At 40.9% G+C, this 15,661-nt stretch overlaps 1 pseudogene; it reads right to left on the bottom strand.

The window, feature by feature from the left end:
* Window positions 1-611: 611 nt before the first annotated feature.
* Window positions 612-711, bottom strand: LOC113325453 (annotated as a pseudogene).
* Between the last annotated feature and the right edge of the window lie 14,950 nt (window positions 712-15,661).

A 15,661-nucleotide genomic window follows, 5' to 3' on the forward strand; every position in this document is an offset into this window, starting at 1 on the left:
TGCTAGAAATCAATAGGTTTGAATTGGTTGAGTCGGCCTTGATATGTGTTTGCTTACCCTTCCAATTTAGAAAATTCTATTGTATGCATGAACGTAAAAGAGACGCACTAGGTAGATTAGTTAAAGAGAAACTTAGTAGTTCGGAGCGTCTCGATTACCTTAATCTAGAAAGTCCGACTTTTGAAGAGTCTGTTTTTGAACATCCTTTGACTGAGGAGAGAATCCCTGTTGCTCCGATAGCGCCAGAAATGGCAACTTTGAAAGCTTTGTTGAATCCAACTAGGACTACCCGTCCTTCGTATATTAAGTTAGCTGAAACGGAGGCACCCTATGAACTGATTCCTGGGACCTTACAGATGCTCCCAATCTTTTTAGGGAAAGAAAATGAAAACCCTTATTACCATGTTAGGGATTTTGAGGAAATTTGTAGTACTCTAAGAATTAGAGGCTTAGATGATGATGCTTTAAAACTTAGGTTATTCCCATTTTCCCTGAAAGATAAGGCCAAGTCGTGGCTGTATAGTTTGGACTCCGAGTCAATTGAGACATATGAACAACTTACATCTGCCTTTTTCAATAAGTTTTCCCCAGGCACAAAACATCGTCTATTAGGACGCAAATATGCACATTTTCACAACAAGATGGAGAATCTTTATATAGGTATTTGGAAAGGTTCAATGATTTATTATCCCAGTGTCCTCATCATGGTTTAGAAAAGGTTAAGCTAGTTCAGATCCTTTATGAGGGTTTAGATTATTCAACGACCATGGTTGAGTCTCTATGCACTGGTGGATTTGAAAACCTAACTGTTGATGCGGCGATGGAATTTTTTAATGAAATCGCCGAGAAAACCCAGCAATGGGAAAATAGTAGGGCACCCCAGAAAACAATTCTTTTAAGTAGAGGAAACGTTAATAGGGTAGAAGGAGGTTATGAATCAGATACCAAAATTACTGCTATAGTAAAAAGGTTAGAAGCCTTAGAAGTGGGCCAGACTAGTGGTAGAGTGGAGCCTTTTTGGGAAGGCCAGAATATTGAAGCGCGGGCCAATGCTCTTTATAATAACACTAGATTTGATAACCGTCAAAAGATTGACCCATATTCAGAAACCTATAATCCTGGTTGAAGAAACCATCCGAACCTTTCGTGGTCTAAAGGCCAAAGTCAAAGTCAGTTTAGTAATTTTAATGCTCCCCCAGATTTTGGCTATACTAAGAATCCTTCGGGACTAGCTCAGTTTCAGAATCAGTCAGATAAGAAAATCCTAAGTTTAAAGGAATCTCCCGCCTTGTTAACTCAGCAAACTGCAAAATTCCAGTTATCTGTAGAACAAAGTCTACAAGCTAGTAACAGGACATGACAAGAAAATAGTCAGGCTATTTCCGAGTAAAAAACCCAGGTTGGTATGATAAGTGATTCTTTGAGAGAAAAAGGTAAGTTTCCTAGTAAAACACAACCCAACCCTAGAGGAGTTCATGAATTAGGTGCAAAACCATCGAATTAATTGAATGATGTTAGAACCCTTAGAAGTGGTAGAGTTGTAGACAATAAGGTAACCATGCCCGATAGTGAACATACTGTAGTTCACCTCTCAGGATCTCACCTCTCAGGACCAGTAGCTAAAGAGACTGTAAAGTTTCTGGCAATGTGAATTCGGTTCCTGAAAGGTCTGATTTTAGGCCTAGAGCCCCATTTCCTCAGCTATTAGTACCAACAAAGAAGGATTCGAACTTTAATGACATAGTGGAGGTTTTTAAGCAAGTTACCATACACCTTCCCTTATTAGATGCAATTAGGCAAATTCCTGCTTATGCCAAGTTCCTTAAGGATATGTGTACGCGAAAGCGAAAACTTAGCGTCCATAAGAAAATTTTTTTAGCTAGTCACGTAAGTTCAATCATTAGAACACCACAACTCCAAAGTACAAAGACCCAGGTTCTACTACCATTGCTTGCACAATAGGTAACTTCCGGGTAGAAAAAGATTTACTTGACTTAGGAGCCAGTGTGAACTTACTGCCATTCCATGTATACTTACAGCTAGGACTTGGTGAAATGAAACCTACTCAGATGACACTGCAGTTAGCTGATAGGTCTGTTAAAATCCCTCAAGGTGTTATCAAGGATGTTCTTATTGAGGTCGACAAGTTTATTTATCCAGTGGATTTCGTGGTCCTAGATACCCAACCTGTCCCTGACCCAGAGAACCAGATACCTGTGATTTTAGGTCGCCCATTTTTAGCTATGTCTAATGCGATCATTAACTGTCGAAATGGTGTGATGAGTTTATCTTTTGGTAATATGACTATGGAGATGAACATTTTTAATGTCAGTAAGCAACCTCATGAGATAGATGACACATGTGTTGAGGAGGTGAACATGATAAAAGCCTTAGTTCAGGAGTCATTACCAAACATCTTGTCTGAAGACCCATTAGAAAGTTGTCTATCCCATTTTGGTTTAGATTTTGACGACGATAGCACTATTGAACATGTGAATGCTCTATTAGATTCTACCCCTGTGTTAGACACTGATAGATGGAAAGCTAGGTTCGAACCGTTACCAGTTTCTGAGACTACCCTAATTCCTTCTTTAGAAGAGCCCCCAAAGTTGGACCTTAAACCACTACCCGATACTCTAAAGTATGTTTTTTTAGGCCCATATGAGACTTTACCTGTGATTATAGCTTCCAATTTTGATAGTGATCAGGAAAGTAGGATAGTAAATGTACTTCAAGATAATAAGGAAGCTTTAGGGTGGACTACAGCAGACATTAAGGGTATAAGTCCTACTGTGTGTATGCATCAGATTCATTTAAAGGAAGACTCCAAACCTTCTAGGGAGATGCAACGTCGACTGAACCCTAAAATAAAAGAGGTAGTTTGAAAATAGGTGCTTAAGTTGTTAGATGCGGGTATTATTTACCCAATTTTAGACAGTAAGTGGGTCAGCCCTGTTCAGGTTGTCCCCAAGAAATCAGGTATCACTGTAGTCCAGAATGATAATAATGAATTAATCCCAACCCGAGTGACCACGGGATGGCGTGTGTGTATTGACTATAGGAAATTGAACAAGGTCACAAGGAAGGATCACTTTCCCCTTCCTTTTATCGACCAAATGCTAGAGCGATTAGATGGACATAGTCAATGTTGCTTCTTAAATGGATACTCCGGTTATAATCAGATCGCTATTGCCCTAGAAGACCAAGAGAAAACCACTTTTACCTGTCCCTTTGGTACCTTTGCGTATAGACGCATGACTTTCGGGCTTTGTAATGCCCCTGCGACTTTTCAGCGTTGCATGATGAGCATATTTTCTGATATGGTAGAATGGTTCTTAGAGGTCTTTATGGATGATTTTTCAGTGTTTGGTTCATCTTTCGATGAGTGCTTACATCATTTGACATTAGTGTTGACTAGGTGTAAGGAAAAAAAATTAGTACTTAATTGGGAAAAATGCCATTTCATGGTTAAATCAGGAATTGTGTTAGGGCACATCGTCTCTTCAAAGGGTATAGAGGTAGGCAAAGCCAAAGTTGACCTTATTAATACTTTACAAGTCCCAAAAACCGTAAAAGATATTAGGTCATTCCTAGGGCATGCAGGTTTTTACCGTCGATTCATTAAGGATTTTAGCTTGATTTCTAGACCTATTTTTAATTTGCTTGCTAAAGATATTAAGTTTGTCTTTGATGATGCTTGTTTAGATGCTTTTGAGAAGCCTAAGACTTTACTCACTACTGCCTCGATAGTCCAGGCACCTAACTGGAACCTACCCTTTGAAATTATGTGTGATGCTTCAGATTATGCTATAGGCGTTGTGCTAGGTCAGCGAGAAAACAAATTACTCCATGTGATTTATTATGCTAGCAAAACTCTGAATGATGCCCAAATGAACTATACAACTACCGAGAAGGAATTGCTAGCCATCGTGTTTGCCTTGGATAAATTTAGATCATATTTATTAGGTTCTAAGATCGTAATCTATATTGATCACGCTGCTTTGAAATACCTTTTGTCTAAGAAGGATACCAAACCTAGATTGATTAGATGGATCCTTTTGTTACAAGAATTTTGTCCAGACATTAGAGACAAAAAGGGTGCAGAAAATATAGTAGCAGACCACTTGTCTAGGCTAGTTGTTAGTTCCCCTAGTGATTCCCTTCCTATAAGGGATAACTTTCCTGATGAACAATTGTTCTCTGTTTCCCAATCACCTTGGTATGAAAATATAGTGAATTATCTTGTTACTGGTCGAACCCCTCAACATTGGGGTAAACAAGATCGTTCTAGGTTTTTAGCCGAGGTTAAGCATTTCTTTTGGGACAATCCTTATTTGTTTAAATACTGTCCAGACCAGATCATTAGGCGATGTGTACCTGAGAGTGACCAGTTTAGTATTATCTCCTTTTTGTCATGAACATGCATGTGGGGGTCATTTTAGTGCTAAGAAGACTGCTGCTAAGATTTTGCAGTGTGGATTTTAATGGCCTTCGTTGTTTAAAGATTCCCATAGTCATTGTGTTTCTTGTGAGCGTTGCCAGAAGTTAGGAACCATTTCCCAAAGAAATATGATGCCTTTGGACCCTATTTTAGTGATTGAGGTCTTTGATATGTGGGGCATTGATTTTATGGGTCTGTTTCCTATTTCGTTTGGTTATGTTTACATACTTGTTGCTGTAGGCTATGTGTCTAAGTGGGTTGAGGTGGTTCCGTGTAAAACGAATGACCACAGGGTCGTAGTCCAGTTTTTGAAAGAGAATATACTTACACGTTTTGGTACGCAGCGAGCTATAATTAGTGATGGAGGTTCACACTTTTGTAATAGACCGTTTGCTCTTTTAATGTAACAATATGGTATTACCCATAAAGTAGCAACCCCATATCACCCTCAGACTAGTGGTCAGGTAGAGGTTTCCAATAGAGAAATCAAACATATTCTAGAGAAAACAGTTAATCCAAATAGGAAAGACTGGTCGTCGAGGCTTACTGATGCCTTATGGGCTTACCGTACTGCGTTTAAGACACCCGTTGGAATGTCACCTTATCGTTTAGTATTTGGAAAGGCATGTCACCTTCCCGTTGAGTTAGAGCATAGAGCCTATTGGGCTATTAAGAACTTAAACTTTTCACTTGACAAGGCAGGAGCTCAAAGAAAGCTCCAGCTCAATGAGTTGGACGAGATTCGTAGAGATGCATACGATAGTGCTAAGGAGTATAAGAACAAAATGCAACTTGTGCATGATAGGAATATTTTACGAAAGTTATTTTCTTCAGGTCAAACAGTTCTTCTGTATGACACTCGTTTGCATCTATTCCCCGGGAAGTTGCGCTCTCGGTGGACCGGTCCTTTTGTGGTCCGTACTGTTTTTACTCATGGCGCTGTTGAGATTGAGACACCAGATGGTAGTAGTTCTTAGAAGGTTAACAGTCAGCGATTGAAGCCCTTTTTAGAGCCTTTTCCTACAGGTGATGTTGAGGAGGTCTCTATGGAGGACCCTGTTTACCTTGATTGACCATCGAGGCGATTTTGTATGTTGTATAATATTTTTGTAGGTTTTTGGTTACATTTCACCCAGGTAGTATCTTTCCGACTTCTCTATTTACTATTTCCTCATGTTACTTATATTTTTGGTACTGTTCTTTGATTAGAAACATTGAGGACAATGTTAGATTTAAGTTTGGGGGTGGGGTAGAACTTTTTGTTACCTTTTCGTCTCAATAAATAAACTCCAGAGCCTAGAAATTTATCCCTATTAAGGATGACACTAATCAATCTAAGTGGATGGAAGAATTTTGGTTGTAGGAGTTGAGGAACCAATCTGACTAGATGGCAACATCTAAAGAGTCTATTCCAATGTAGTCAATATCGGCCGTATCGGCCGATATATCCGGGAAATATCGAATATCGGCCTTGGAGCGGTAGGATAAGCATTGTATCGGCGATACGATATCTTGGCGATAATACCGTCCGATATTAGACGAAACGATATTTCCTCCGATAATCCGGTACCGGTTCTTCTAGTAGTTTTAGGTAAAGAATAAGGGCATTTTAGGTTTTTCGTGGAAGGGAAGGGATAAATCCCTAAACTCGATCCAAAATTTAGTTCTTCAGTTGAAAAAAAGCATCAGTGAACTGAAGTGAAAGGAAAAGAGATTGTGTTCTTCATCAGTTCTTCTTCTCAATCATGTGCTTCTTCTCAATCTCATCAGTGAGAATCTCAATCTAAAGAAGGAACTTTTGATTACATCTAAATTTCAGAGATCGTTGGCTTATAGAAGGTTAGGGTTTTGAAACTTTTGATAATTAATTACTCCCTTTGTTTGCTTTGATTATGATTTTTGTGTGTGATTAATGGTTGTTTTGGTATGGGTAACATGTCTTTCCTATACAGGCGGTTTGTAGGGTTTAGTTTGCATGTCTCTCTTAATACAAAAATTTGGGTTTTTTATTCAAGTACTTGTTCAGAATTTCCCATCAAATTATAAAATGTCATCAATTTTTTTCGAAAAACTATAGGAAATGCCATCAATTTGTATTTTACTTAAAGCATAACATAGTTTCTATGTTATCAGGGAAGCATAACATTGTAAAATATCATCAATTTTTACTTAATCAGGTAGGTTTTAGTTGATTGGTTAGTTCCTCTGTTTTTATAATTGGTTGGAAGTCTGAAACAACAGATTGGTTGGAAGTCGGAACTTGGAAGTCTGAAACAACAGATTTGAAAAAAGTTGAAATGTGTGAATAACCATAACATAGTTACTGATTCAAATTTTGTTTTTTTTTTGTTTTAGGTTTTGATTATGGATTCTTCTAGTGCATCCAATGCAAACACCACAAACTCTACATGTGGTTCATTGCCTTCTCTACGCAAGCTAGAGACCCATCATGGGAATGATGGTAGCTATAAAATTATAGTCTCTAAATTTGGAACCGATATTATACTGATATTTAAACGATAATATCCCCGATATAAAGTCGTACCAGTGTATCGGTCCTGGACGATATGAACCGATATCCGATATTAACTACATTGGTCTATTCATAAAAGCACAGAGCTCAGGTGTTAGAAATAACATGATAGTTTCACCATATCTCGTTGAGTCCTTTTCACTTCTGTTTTTATTTTGTTTTGTTTTTAAACTATGTTTCTCTAAGTGATTAGGTGGGGCTCACGATTCAAGTTGTTACCAATGCTATGGTGAATTAGAGTGATTGAGAAAAATTAAAATTGAAAAAAAAATAAAAAAAATAAAAAAAAGAGAAGAGAAATTGAGACCAGACCATCAGAACAACTGGAATAAATTCAATAAAGTCGACCACTGGAACCCTTGTATATGCCAGTGTGTTGACCTAGAGTTAGGATTATCAATCACTGGTTCCCTTGTATATGCCAGTTTGTTGATATTAGTCAGACTAGTATCTCAGTACATTAGGATAGGTTCATTTTGGTGGAGGCCTTCAGACAGATATGAGAAACACCGTTCACCTAGTAAACATCAAAACCATCTATGTTTTTTCTATATCCATCTTCTTGATCTATCCATGTGATTAGTTTTGATTCCGGATATTGATGTCCATAGTGCGACTATCTGAGTAGAGCTCTATCACTTCATATGAATTTTAGTATGCTTGAGTGCGAACTCGTGTACAACAATTGGAATTTCGCATCAGGGTACTTCCTCCTGTAGTCAATAAGTATGCCAACCAAGGAGATTCTTTAGTGCCTTCCAAGGTTCTATGTAGATAGCTAGGGTCTGGAGTATAAAGGTTTTATGGGTATACCTCTGGTAATCCCTCCGGAGACAACACTCCGCCACTAGGGACACCTAGGGGTTTAAAGGCTTATTGCATACGCTAAATGCAATCGACGATGCCTGCGACAATGAGTTAGGATTTTATTTTTATTTTATTTTTGCTCGAGGACTAGCAAATAATAGGTTAGGGGGTATTTGATAGACACATTTTTGTGTATGATATAATGTCAATTGTATATATTGTTAGTGCTCGATTTTGTATTTATTTTGGCTTTTTATGTCTTTGTAGGTGTTTTTGGAAAAATAATATTTTGTGGCGAAATTGGCTCGAAAAGTGTTTTTTGCATTCATGGGAGGACATTTGCTATTCAGGCCCTCACTTTGGGTAAGGGGTAACCTAATTACTAAGGAGCATCCCATTTCCAGGCATCTGCTAATCGCACCCCATCAGAGGATAAGGGGCACACCATCTTCTTTACGGTTTCAAAACCAGGTTTTGGCGGGAAAATAGGTGCAGTGAAGAACAGTTTTGGCAATCGTGATTTGGAGGAGTTTGAGGTCGATTAAACCTCTGATTTTCATAGGATAGACTCCTTATGGGTCTAGGAATCTGATATGGGTGTTTAAATCGATTAACTGGGCTCAATAGACGGATTTTTATCACAACAGAAAATATGGAAAGTCACGTGTGTGACCTGTTTTAGGGAACGAGAGATTAAAGTGTTGTAAACCTTCCCAAAGATTTGTATCTATCTAAGGAAGAGTTTAGAATAAAAAGGAAAGCTCAGAAACGCGTAGAAATTCTAAAACAAGAAATTGCCGCAACTTGGCCGTGAAGAGAAGGAAAGAGATTTTGGAAGATTTGGGAGAGATTTAATCGGAATTTTTGATATAAATAGATGTCTTGGGTCATGTAGAAGAGGTGTCGAGAGTTTAGGAACCTAAGGAGAGCCAGAGAAGAAGAAATCAGAGCTTTACCAAACTCTGTTTCTGCTGCTGCTGTTGAAAAAGAAGAACGCGAAGAACATTGACGCACGGGAAACAGTCACAGAACAGTGTGCTTAACAGATGAAGATCATTAAGTTGTGCAGGGCAGTCGTATTCTAGGGTCTTAAAATCAGCGACAAAGCAACAGTTTTTCTGTAACAGTTCCATTGTAACAGCTGTTTTGCAACACCAATACACTGTTGCAAACAGTCTGTGTTTTTACTTTTCACTCTTTTAATCATCTTTTGAGCAATAAACGCATATTTTGAGATCATGATTAATATGAGAAGCTAAATCCCATTGATGAGGCGATAGAGGAAGCTATTTTTCCAACAAAAAGTGGTATATTCTATTTTATCTTTTTATTTGCAATAATTATATGATTATTTGCCTTGAACTATTATTGAATATGATTTTTATTTGAGTGATTGTGATCTATTTTGATGGAGTATGCTTAGTTTTAAGACTTTTGATGCTTCATACTTGGTATTTATAATTATTACTTTTGAAAATCTACTTGTTGCAATATTTTAGAATCAAATTAAACGAGAAAATTGCATAAATATAAGTATTGGTTTAATCACTTTGTACTTGGAAAATAGTGGAATCTTAGCCTCAGTGTTTCTTTTAGTATTGATATCATCTTTGATTGAGTTTGCTATAATTTTTAGTGAGTTTTCTATTTTAATATTAGAATTTAAGTCTAATTAATATCCTTCACAAGTCTGAGAATCGAACCACTTTTACCACTATTTCAAAACTACATCACCTCATGCTTCAAAATTCCCGCAGCTCTCAAAGTCTTGATGGTAACAATATTGAAGTCATAGGCCGCGTCAATCAACGCGCTGTCGAGCTTGGCGCCCCTCAGATAAACCGTGGTCAGCAGTCCCTAGTTGTGTTTTTCAGCGCCGTTTCCTGTGAGAGTTTGTGTTCCTTACGTGGCTTCCTTCTTAATGGGAAAAAGTCGTTTGCCCGATACAACACGATTGAGGGCCGTGAAGATATATTGACGCTGTGTCTTGGAAAGGTAGAGGATTTCACACACATGCTGCATCATGGATTGTACAGTCTCGTGTACGGAGTCCCAAGAGATCATGCAACTCCTGACTGGTAGTGGATCTCTATGAACTCCCTCGTTTCCCAGTTGAAGTTCCCTTTCCTATACCTTCTCCTTAAAAATATTATTTAGTTTGTTGCAGTCACTGGTCGGGTGGTGAACAAACCTATGGTAGCGGAAGTATTTGGGGTTTGCCATCTCTGCTTCGGTCGGTGGGTGCCTATGAGGTGGTAGTCTGATGACATCGTCCTGGATCCATGCCTCCAAGAGTTCAATCACCTCCTCGATCGGGAACGGGAAATCCAAGACATCTTCTTCAGCTTTTTGATGTCGCATGGGGGCCTTAGCGGCGGTCTTCCGTGGCGGAGCCGCTCGTTGTGCTGACGACGCGCGCTTAGGCTGTTGGTCTGCCGTTGGGGCATTCCTTTTCCCTCCCTTGTCTACTACGCTCACAGAGGAGGGAACAATATTTTATTGCTTGTTGACGAGGCGTCTACTTCCTCGAGTTTCGTGTGCGTCCTCGCTTCTGGTTGGCCTGGTTCTTTCCAATAATACTGGTGCTGTCATGAACGATCGTTTGGCAGCCTCATGGAGCTCAGAGAATGTCTGGAATCGCAGATTCTCTAGTAAGGCGCGATAGATGGGATCCATGCCATTGATGCAGAAATTCACCAGTTGTTATTCGGTCACGTTTGGGTCGTGAAAATCTAGCGCTTAAACTCTGAATCTTTTGAAAAAATCGTTTGGATGTTCGTTGTCTCGTTGGAACATCCTACCTAGATCCGAGAAGGTAACTTGCTCAGACACGAAGAAATACTTCTTGTAGAAAGCTGTAACCATGTTACCCCAGTTGGGGATGTTGTTTGGTGCGATGTTGTTGTACCACGTGTATGCTCTTCCGGTAAGCGACTTTGAAAACTCCCTCAAACGGAGAACGTGATTGTATTCGTGTTCGCCTAAGGACTCCAGTAATCGAGAGACATGTTCACGTGCATTTCCAGTACCGTCATATAGAGTGAATTGAGGAGAAGAGTATCCTCTTGGAAGAGGAATTCTTTATATTTCAGGCGGGTAAGGGGGTTGATGCTGATGCATGTATGTAACATCACTTTTGTCTCGGTTCCGAAGAAGTCGCTCCAAATCTTCTCGTGTGACAAAATTCGACGGTTGATTTTTCTCCATCGGGATTCCGGGGCGAGCCTCTTCGTCTGCAAAGGTCCGCCCTGCAGAGGTGCCGATGCCAGGAGAATTTTAGGTGTTACTCATTGACTATGGCTGGCGTGATTCCTGCGGTAGCCGCTCCGTTAGTGTCTTGATAAAAACAAGCACCTCCTTCTGAGTCGAGGCCATGTCCGTATAGGCTCTAGCAAGAACCTCCTATTTTTCCATAAAATCAGCAATGGGGATATAGGTTCGTCTCCCTCTGGTTCCTCCAGTCTCTCGTCCTGACGGCAGAGTATTCGTAGCCGTAGTGACGGTTGGGGGCGTCATACTCGACGAAAAATTAGGGGCGACGACAACAACCTTGGTGATCGGTGGTGTAACACCTGAAGGAACGTTTTCCGCACCGCTAGTATTAGTCGGTGGCATATTAATGCCACTGGAAGGAGTGTTATTCCGGGGATGGTTTCGGCGCTAGTGTTCTCAGGGTTTGTTGTTGATCCGGACCTGAGTTCTACCATCTTGAGATCGGGATTGAAAGATGAAATCGTGAATTGGAAATTTATATTGTAACTGAGAGATTAACCTCCCACTATGGTCGCCAATTGTTTGAGGGTGAAAACAGTTTCTGCTGATTTCGGTAATTTCGTGTGTGGGTGAGAAACGAGTCTAAACTCTAAAAAATGTACTGCACGGAAGTACTTTAGATTCGAGAGATCAATCTGTACAAATCCGGCCTAAACCAAGAAATATCCGTTCCATACTTGTTTCGGTCACAAAAGTGAAGGAGAACGGTTGGTCTTAGGGAGGGAAGCGAAGAGAGTGTTGAAGCCAGAATAGTTGATTCTGAAAGGTGTGGTTGTTTTACGACTTGTATCAGAAGGTAAAGATGGATAGCCAAGATAGGAAGCTACCAGGTGATTTCTGAGTGTTGTAGTGTTCTCCTGACCAAAACTTGTTTTTTGGTGGAAATAGGTGAGACATATTTATAAAAGTCGTAATAAAACGTACCCTAGCTTCGTAAGAAGTGGAAGCGATTGAGTGATGGAAGAAAGTGGTAACGGGTAACGCCTGGAATTGATGTTTCCATAATGAAGATACGTTTCACCACTTATTTCTTGCCATTACTAACCGCCTCACCTTTATGAAACTTTCTTGTAACATGTTATTGCACGCCGCACGATGTAAACCGCCAGACCAATACCCTGATGAGCATCCCCCAGTTTGTGACATGTTTTGATGTCTCGAGTGTTTTCATAGAAAACGTGTAGCGTGTTACTAGCGTATTGCAAGTTAAGATTGAGAGGTTTGCCGATTCGGTGGCGACCTTCGACGGCCGAGATTTGCATCTCAAGAGAAAGGGTAGCCGTTGATCATGGATACCCTTTGTTGGCAGCCAGCGGAGTGGCCGCGGCATGGCTTACGCATGCTCTTGGGGTGTCCAATTAGGGTTTGGTGCTATGACCAAAGATTTTGCATCGTATCCAAGAGCGTGTCGTGGCCAAGAATTGGCAACGTAGCCAAATTAGGGTTTGGTGGCATGGTGGCGAACTTGTACGGCTGAGATCTGCATCTCAGGAGGAAGGGTAGACGTTGATCGTGGCTACCTTCCGTTTGGAAGCCAGCGGCATGGTAGCACGTCCGGCATGGCTTTTGCGTGGCCAAATTAGGGTTTGGCACCATGACCAAAGAATTGGAATCGTACCCAAGAGGTTGCCACAAGTACTTTGGTTTGGTGGCAAGCTTGTGCGGCTGAGATCTGCATCTCGGGAGGAAGGATAGCTGTTGATCATGGATACCTTCTGTTTGGAAGCCAGAGGCATGGTGGCATGTCCGGCATGGTTTTGGCGTGGCCAGATTAGGTTTTGGCACCGTGACCAAAGAATTGGCGTCGTGGTTTAGTGGCAAGCTTGTGCGGCTGAGATCTGCATCTCGGGAGGAGGGGTAGCCGTTGATCGTGGCTACCTTCCGTTTGGCAGCCAGCGGCATGGTAGCATGTCCGACATGGCTTTGGCGTAGCCAAATTAGTGTTTGGCACCGTGACCAAAGAATTACGTCGTAGCCAAGAGATTGCCAAAAGTCGTTTGGTTTGGTGGCAAGCTTGTGCGGCTGAGATCTGCATCTCAGGAGGAAGGGTAACCATTGATCATGGCTACCTTCCGTTTGGCAGCCAGCGGCATGGTGGCATGGCCTGCATGGCTTTGGCGTGAAATGGAGCCGCAAGAATCGTGTGGAGTTGTTGGCTTGGCTTAGAGCCGCTGGCATTGTGCGGCTTGGAATAGAGTCGTTGGCGTGGTGCGGCTTGGAGTCGTTGGCATGGTGCGGCTTGGATGGATCCGCTGACGTGGTACGGCTTGGAGCCGCTGGCATGGTGCGGCTTGGAGGGAGCCGCTGGAATGGTGCGGCTTGGAACCGCTGGCATGGTTGGCATGCCTTTGGCACGGTGGCGTGGCTGGCATGCCTTTGGCACAGTGGCGTGGCTGGCATGGTTGGCATGCCTTTGGCACGGTAGCATGGTTGGCATGACTTTGGCACGGTGGCGTGGATGGCATGGTTGGCATGCCTTTGGCACGGTGGCGTGGCTGGAATGGCTGGCGCATACCTTTGGCACGGTGGCGTGGTTGGCATGGCTTTGGCACGGTAGCGTGGCTGGCATGGTTGGCATGCCTTTGGCACAGTGGCGTCGATGGCATGGTTGGTATAACTTTGGCATGGTGGCGTGGCTGGCAAGGGCGGTGCATAACTTTGGCACGGTGGTGCGGATGGCATGGTTGGAATGCCTTTGGCACAGTGGCGTGGCTGGCATGACCGGTGCATACCTTTGGCACGGTGGCGTGGCTGGCATGGCCTGTCGATACCTTTGGCACGGGCGGTTGGCATGAGCGAAGATGATGCCAGCCAATACTAAGGGTTCTGCCGCGGAACGTAGTATGTATATAAGGTACCCAGTGAGTCTTGTACTGGCAAGGTGCCGAAATTTATAGTGTATTTGGGATGGTTGTCGCATCCGTGAGTATGGGTAAATTTCACGCAGACATATTGAATGGTTCAATAAATGTGCTAGTGGAGATATTGGTGTTTACAGATCCTTTTCCTTACAAAGTGACGTCACGTCAGACCAAGGTTTTACGATTTTAACCCTAAGCTAAAACGACCATCAACACCTGGAAATCAAAAACTTGGTATGATTGTATTTCCTAACGGAACCTTTTTATTTTAAATTAAAAAAAAGTATTTTCGAAGTTCAGCACCCGAACTCGGCCAAGCCAGTTAAGGCTTTATTAAAGAGTACACGCAGTCCCCTACTCCTTCTTCTTCCGTGAGTCCACTAACGAGATTAAAAGTTGAGGTTACGGTTTCCGAACCGATGTGATATCTTCATGATTTGATTTGTTATTCACAATTTTTAAAGAAGGGGTATCAAGAAGGAGCATATCAAGCAATCATCTTCAAAAGGAGCTATTCAAGTAAGATCAAATCTTTTCTATTTGTGTTTTATGGAAAGAACTAAAGGAGTTAGTAAAAAACCCATTCTTTAGAAAAACCTTGAACCCAATATTAAGGAAGAACCTAGGGTCCGTTTTATTAACACGTATTGTAATGAGACTTTTGAAAGAATTGCAACTAGAGTGATCATTCTAGAAAAGAAATTAGAAGCGAGTTACGTTAAAATGGAAGATCTAGCCTGTTTTGATGAATATGAACTAGGAAACATCTTTTGTGGATTTGGGAGAGGTTTTGATCTTGTTACTAGAGTATTTTATGAAAATATGTACGATGTTGATCTCGATAAGATGAGTTTTAAATCAATGATTGGGGGAGGGAAACTTGTTGTTAATCGATATTTTATCTCAGAACTCACAAATATTCCTCTTTGTAATTTTTAACTCCCAAGACCTAAAGAAGAAAAACTATCCCTTGAAACCATTTCTCTTGACCTTTATGGAAATAATGTAGGTTGGAAAGATGGGAAACTTCCTATGTCAGAGCTTAACATTTCTCTTACGGTTTTTGGTAAGTTGGGTATCCTAACATTTGTCCATCTATAATTGGGGATGCATATAGGTGTCATGATTTTGCATAGTTGGTTTATTTTCTTAAATTGGGAACTCAAAATCTTGACATATGTGGGTTGATCATTTCTCAAATGGTATCAATCACGATATCCAGGAATATACTAGGGTTTTCTTGTCTCATTGGACGCATTTGTGAAGAATTCAAAATTGATCCAATTGGGAACTGAAAAAACGAGGGTACCCAAATACACCACAATCTTTTGTTTATCAACCTATAAGTCCTCTACCGAATGTGATTGTCTATGGACAGAGTCGAGAAAATACGACAATTCGGTTCACACTTCGTGTGATCGTCTATGGATATGAGGTCGAGACAATACAACAACAATATCACTTGTGTGATTGACTATGGATACAAGATCGAGACGATACGACAACAACGTGTACTTGATAATAGGTTCGGAAATAACCAAAACTCTATAGGATCAATATCAAGTATTACGGAGTTAACGTACTTGTGCATTTTACTTAATTATAATAACAATTATAATGCAGAAAATAAAGTAAAATATATAGCATGATTTTGTTAACGAGGAAACCGCAGATGCAGAAAAAACCCTGGACCTAGTCCAGTTTTGAATACTCTCGGAATTAAGCCGCTTTACAAAATCAAATACC

Source organism: Papaver somniferum, chromosome 11 (assembly GCF_003573695.1).
Source record: "Papaver somniferum cultivar HN1 chromosome 11, ASM357369v1, whole genome shotgun sequence".
Classification (NCBI taxonomy): Eukaryota; Viridiplantae; Streptophyta; class Magnoliopsida; order Ranunculales; family Papaveraceae; genus Papaver; species Papaver somniferum.